The sequence below is a fragment of the Miniopterus schreibersii genome, assembly GCF_964146895.1.
Source record: "Miniopterus schreibersii genome assembly, chromosome: 2".
Taxonomy (NCBI): Eukaryota; Metazoa; Chordata; class Mammalia; order Chiroptera; family Miniopteridae; genus Miniopterus; species Miniopterus schreibersii.
Genome location: NC_138102.1, coordinates 45767882 through 45775012, shown reverse-complemented (window position 1 = coordinate 45775012; position 7131 = coordinate 45767882). Strand labels below are relative to the sequence as shown.

General features: G+C 38.2%; 1 pseudogene across 1 annotated transcript; it reads right to left on the bottom strand.

Moving 5' to 3' along the window:
• Positions 1–939: 939 nt before the first annotated feature.
• Positions 940–1555, bottom strand: LOC308552390 (large ribosomal subunit protein eL14 pseudogene; annotated as a pseudogene). The gene has a single exon. The product of its transcript is annotated as a large ribosomal subunit protein eL14 pseudogene (transcript).
• Between the last annotated feature and the right edge of the window lie 5576 nt (positions 1556–7131).

The following is a 7131-nucleotide window of genomic DNA, read 5'->3' as shown; positions in this document are numbered from 1 at the left end:
ACTTTAAAAAGCATAGGCGACACAGGGTGGTAAGGGTGCAGAAACATCTGTACCTTTGTTAGACCATTAACAATCTATCCAACTGAGGCACCCTCTGGTTTCAGAAGTGTCTCTAAGGTAGCTGGATATCCTGGGAAGAAAGCTGAATATCCTGAACCTCTCCTTTTTTTCTCTTCTGATTACCATCCTCTCCATCCCATTCCCAGACACTTTCCATATTTCATCGTAAAATGGAAAAAGTAAGAAAATTTTAAAATGATAAAATTTAGTTCAAAACTCTAACAGTGGGGCTGGAAATTAATTTCAGAAGTTCAGATATATTATCTCCTTGACTCATAGGTTATATCTTGCTAGCCCATAGTTGACCTAGGTTTTTAATTCAGTATGCACAATGACATATATGCTTAGTTCTATCCAAAAATAGTTTAAGGTTTCATTGATATGTTTTGTACATACACATGTATAGTATGTGTGCTTGTTTATGTTATTGATGTTAATGTTATTTTCAACCTCATCTTGATAATATTCTTTTCTTTTTTATTGTTATATTGTTTAAAAAATACTAATTATTGCATTACACATAATTATTATTAATGACACAGAATTTTAAAAAGCTTTATATTTTTAATAGATTTACAGAGTGACACACTCCGAAATTATTGTTTTAAAAGTAACAAATCAAAACAAACTTTAAAATTAATTCTTGTGACAGCAAGAGGTAAATATCAGTAGAAGAGGCAATTTTGCTTCCATCAATATCACTTACTAAATTAGTATAGTACAATGGACAAAGTTATATTAATAATAATGACTATTAACTTTGTAGACTAGACAAACCGACACCAACCTTAATACCTGTACTATTACTTTTTTTTTTTTTTTTTTTTGCCAGTGTGTTAAAAAGAACCCTTATTACTTTTATAACAGCCTCTTATGTTCTCATGCTTTCTTGCCAGATGCCTTGGGAGCAGGTGCTTTCTGGGCTGGAGCTTTGGGACCCTTTCGAGCTTTTGGAGGTGCTGCCTTCTGGCCTACAGGTTTCTTGCCGAGAACCTTCTGGGCTGAAGCCTTCTTGCCTGCTGAGGTCACCTTTTTTGCTGGAGCCTTTGCAGCAGCTGCTGCAGCTGCAGCTGCACTTTTAGCAGCAGCAGGTGCTTTTTCTGGAGAAGCTTTCAGGAGAGCTGCCTTTTGAAGCTTCCTAACTTTATTCACCTTCATGACTTGGTAACGATCAAAATCTGTCATGTTGGCTTTCTTTTCTCTGGCTTCAATCTTCTTGGCCCATCTGGTGGCTGACCATTTTGTATAGACATCTGCCTTCTGCCATGCTTGTCAACCATACTTCTGGCAGGCACTGTGTGGGAACTTGAGGATGAAGTCAGTGAGCTGCATGCATTTGAAAGGCATGGCCTGTCTCCTTACTTGAGTGCAAGGCCCATCAACCAAAGCCTTGTTCTGATCGATAACATCTACGATCGCGACCAGCTTCCCAGCATGGAGCCCAAAGGAGCCACAGGCCACCCGGCCGACCTCCATGAAATGCCTGAACACCATGTTGGCGGCACTCGGCAAGAAGTGTATTAGTACTTTCTTAATAATTAAAATCAAAATTATTAGGGCCTTTTTTGTGGAGTGCATTTTATGCCATTTTATTTTTTCCTAAAGTCAAAAGGTAGACTTTATTATAAATCTTATTTACCATCTAAAATTACTCCATGAATGAATATTGTGCTTTTAAAATTCTTTCACAAATTCTTATTTTTATGCATCTGGAGAATATTTTCAAAACCATCATTTAGATCCCTTTGATGGATAGAAGGTCAATTTGAAAGCCTTTAAGATCTATCCCAAATTGAAGTAATCTAACCCTTTGTGAGTCTCAATTTTGGTTGTTCTGTTCTGTAGGATAGATCATTGTGTTTCTGAAATTGCCATGGGCATAGAGCATTTCCAAATGATCTGGCTCTAAGTTGCAGCATTTACAAATTGGAGGAAAGAAAATGAGCTATTATTCCTTTCCTTGGTAACTATAGAACACTTGAAACATTTAAGGCTTCTAATATTTTTGTTAAAGCCACATGGGGCCTATGACTTGCAGGCTTATTCTAAATAATCAATAACAACAACCACCAGTGTCTTTTGTATAGTTTTCTCTGTGTCAGACATAAGCTATTCATTTTCTTAGGCTTCCACATTTGTTTAATTCTCCAAAATATTTTTCTTGTATTTGAAATTGTTTTAGGTGGGGAGAGTCTGCATCTGTTGCTAGTGGGAGTGGGGTTCTTGTGACATCCCAAGAAAAGGAACTTTCGGAAACTGGAAAAGGAGGGTGCGATATTGTAGAAAGCTTTATTTCTGTGGAACTAAACCCCTGAGTTTCCAAGGTCCCGTTTCCTTCAGTCCTGCCATAGGAGTCCCATTTTGTTTTCAGCAGAGCTAAAATTAAAGCCAGTGTCCAGAGTTTCCTTTCCATGTTGGAGCAGAGCCCAATCCAGCGTCAGGCTAGCTTAGTGTTTCCAGCTGCAGTCCATCAGTCCATCAGTCCATCAGTCCATCAGTCCATCAGTCCATTGCATGTGGGGTCCGCACGGCCATAGGGCTATAGAGGAAACATGGGCAAATGCAGGGAAGCAGGAATAAGAGAGCCCCACGAGCCTAGAGAGAGCTTCTTTGTTTGGGGATTATGTATCCCCAAATTTTTCATGGGCTTGCTTTGGCTCCACCCTTCTAGCCAAAGATTTCTGTTCTCAGGTTTGACTGACAGCAAGTGCCTTCCCTACGTCACCCCAACTTCACTGTGCATGCTTCCATCTTCCCTTCCCCCAGCACACGGCAAGAATGGGCCAGAGGTTCCCTGGGAAGTGTGAAATTGCACCTTCCTTTTGAAGGTGCCCAACTGACATTCTTGTAATATCTGGCCTTTCCTTTGCTCCTTTCCTCTCATTGATAACTAGCTGATTACAGCGGCATTAAAATTATCCTCAAATTTCTGAGCAGTGAGCCTGAAAAACAGCAGCTTTTACATTTCTATAGACATATATTAAATTTCACTTGGTTACCTTTAGGTAGTCAACTTTTAAAATTCACTTTTCCACCTATACATATTATTGGGACTTATTTCTTACATTGGCTTTTCCAGCCCATACTATATTTTGTAGGCATCATTTGCTTTGATGAAAGTGGCAATATATTTTAGTGTATTAAACTAAACAGGCCAGAAGACCTAACTCTAATCCTCAAATATCTACTTGCACAAACGTCTTGAGCAAAATGGGTTAGCCTTCATTCTCTTCAGATATATACCTCACACATACATATATACATCTCTAAGGTAACTTCCAACTTTAAGTGAAACTATTAGTAAAGCTCTACATGTGACTGATAAAGCACAGATCCACTGTCTCTATATATGGATTGCAGAAATATTTTTTATCCTAGAATAATAGAGACTATTTCAGCTTTTATTAAAGGGGAGATATCAGCATTCCAGTATCAATCACTACAAGGAAGTGAACATATGTGATTTATTGTAGATCAATGAAGAAATGCAAATATTTTACTTTAACTGTAATTTTTTTTTTAATTTTTAAATTAAATTTATTTTTTCCATCACCATTTATTCCCTCTATGCCCTCTTCCATCTCTACCTACCCCCTCCCCCAGTTTCCACAATCACCACACTGCTGGCCATGTCCACGAGTTCTCTGTTTTTCTTTTTTGTTCAATCCTTCCAGCTCCCCAAACACCCCCTCCACAAACCAGAACTGTCTACCTGCTCTCTCTGTGAGTCTGCCTCTACTTTACTTTGTAGTTTAGTTTGTTCATTAAATTCCACATATGAGTGAAATCACATGGTACTTGTATTTCTCTGACTGGCTTATTTCACTTAGCATAATGTTCTCCAGGCCCATCCATGCTGTCGCAAAGGGTAAAATTTCCTTCCTTTTTATGGCAGAGTGGTATTATTCCATTGTGAAAATGTACCAGAGCTTTATTATCCATTCATCTACTGATGGACATTTGGGCTGCTTCCAACTCTTGGCTATTGTAAATGACTCTGTTGTGGACAAAAAGGGGCTACATACTAAGTCTGAAAAGTTCAGGGCAGGCCTGTGTGGTGGCCTTGCAAACTCAGAGACCTAAAATAACCACAAAGGATGGTCTGAAATTAAAACTTTTTAACTAAAAGCAGTCTATGGTGGGTAGTCAACCCCTAAGGCAGTATTTTCCTTCACAAAGGTTAATTTTCACCTTAACTGAGCCTGTCGATTGTCTTCTTCATCTGAGATAATATACCTGATTAACACATGTCTTTGCAAAACAAAGTAATTTCCCCTTTTTCCAGGGCAGAGACCAGGAATCTTGACTGTTAATTACCCTGCACCTGCCTGTGTAAAAGAAGTAGGTGTCTCATTTTACTTCTTATCTAATCCCAGAGATTTCCCCGGTTTGCTTTCTCCCACCTCCCTAATTTATCTCCAGTCGATTTCATGTGGCCCACTTACATCTCCCCCTTTGATTGTAATCTATAAAACAAGGCACAAAACTGCCATTTTTCAGAGCATTAGCTCAATCCATTGAGGTTTCCGCTCCCTGGCAATTGTTGACAGTTTGGCTCAAACTCGCGAAAGTTCTTCACAGGTTTGAATGATTTCTTATGTTGACACTGCAATGAACATAGGGGTACATATATTCTTTCGAATTAGTGTTTCAGGTTTCTTCAAATAAGTTCCCAGAAGGAGAGTTGCTGGGTCATAAGGCAGCTCCGTTTTTCATTTTTTGAGGGACCTCCGCACTGCTCTCCACAGAGGCCGCAGCAGCCCGCATTCCCACCAGCAGTGCAGGAGGAGGGTTCCTGTGTCTCCACACCCTCCATATCCTCGCCAACACTGGTTGTTTGTTGACTGATTGATGACAGCCATTCTGACAGGTGTGAGGTGACATCTCATTGTGTAAGTTTAAGTATACAGTAATTTTATGTAAAGATTGTTCAATGACTTTTCTTATCTTTGTAATTGCTTTTGACTTGCAAGTTTTTATTCTAGGTCTTTGTAATGTAGCACGTTGTTGTTCTTTATGTCATTATTTATAAGTCTGCCCATGAAAGATGAAAGGAGTAAAGCCTTCAGGAGAAGTAACTCAATAACACAGCAGTCTCAACACTGTCATCAAAACCACAGCTTCTTTCAGCCTTTGCTTGGCAGACCACAATGTGTATTGACCATATCCTCAGGCTGGCTGCTTATTCACATATAAAGTGGCTGCCATCCACACCTGGGGCTATATGATAACTTATTCTTATTCAGCAAAATGAGAGATTGAGTTCTTACAGATTTCCTTTAAGAACTAAAAATGCTCTATTCTCAGAAGTCCTAATCAGGCTTTACCTGTCCCTTATTGGTTGATGACAATCACTAAATAGTTATAGTTGTTTTAGGCCAATCAGGTAGAGCATAATAGATATGAGTCAATAAAAGTGTTTTTTATAAATGCATCACACGATATTTATGGCAAGGATGTTGGTTTCTCTTTTGACCTAAACAGACATAAGACCATTCCCTGTCTTGATTTCTTTTTATAAAGTCTAGAGCTTTAGTTGCTGCATATAAACAACCTCTCTTAATTTGTTTTTTAAAATGATACATTCTGATACACTTCTGACAGATAAAAATCTTTGTTTTTCTAAAATATCTTGTGATAGTATTATCCAGTAAGAGTCTAGAAGCAAATATTTATTTGTGTAAATTTCAAATGAAATTGGAGCAGTTTTTTTCTATCAAATTTTTATTTGAATCTGAAGGGAACTTGTACAATTGAACTAGGAATAAAAAAGTCTGGGTTTTAGTCCTAAACCTGAGATCAGTTAACTACATGACCTTTAATTATACTTGTTATTTAACCTTTGCAAAGATGTTTCTTTATCTGCTCTATTTAAGTTTTCACTATAAATTTTTATCCAGCTCTAAAATTCTGTCACTCTATAAACATGCTCTATATCCCTGGCTTTGTATGAGCACATAAAATCCTTTCCTTTTAGACATGCAAGGTCACTATGGATGGAAATACAGAGGCGTTTTTCACCCACTCTATGTGCTTTAAAAAAATATCTGCATTTAAGATGTTATTATTACCTATTGTGCCAAAGGGAATGGGAGACCCCCACACAGAAAACTTCCAACTACTGTGGTAAGACAGATATGCTTTTCCTCAAACAGGACACAGACATAATAAAAGATTAAAACAAAAACAAGTAAAACTTAGCTACTATTATAGAAGCATGATGACTATAAGAAACTTTAGATAATATCTTATGAAATACTCTGCTCTCATGAAGGACTTGTACAGTCTTTATTTCATTTCATCCCTGTTAAATTGGTGATTTATATTAGTTATTATTTTCTATATTTTTACATGTAAAAAGTGACTTTCAGATTGGTGAGATGAATAAACAAATAGCCTGTTCTCAAAGACTGATAAGAGTTAAGACATTAACTGTTGTTCTGTGATAGACACACACACACACACACATATGTATTCTAACAATTGATTTGCTTGCTGATTGTGACTGGGTTTATTTATTGGCTTATTTTCCTAATCATGTTGATAAAGTCTGCAGTGTTCTTAATTCAGTGATGGAGAATGTATACATCATACTATGATCTGTTGTAAAAAGAGCTAAATCCTAAATTTGTATGCAAAAGATTCTCCTTACATCATCTGTATGTGTATGGTGGGGAGCTCTCAGTGTCCCCACCTGCTGCCGGTGGAAGTGGACTTCTTGTGATGTCATGAGAAAAGGAATTTTCTGAGACTCTCATGGGACAGTGAGTAGCATTTGTTTGTGTGGAATTAAACTCCTCTCCCTCTGTCCAGCCATGGAGGATGTCCAGCTGTGTCTTCACCAGAGCTAGGCTTAAAGCCAATGCCAAGTTTCCATTCCATGTTGGAGCACAGTCCAGTCCAGCATCAGGCTAGCTTAGTTTGTGTTCATAGCTGTCATCCACTGTGTTTGGTTTTCACATGGCCATGGGCCATGCAGCTTCTAAGGCCACAAGGCTGTGGAGGGAATCCAGGCCTTTGTCTGGGGATTATGTATTCCTAAATTTTCACAGGGCTGCTTTGGCTCCACCC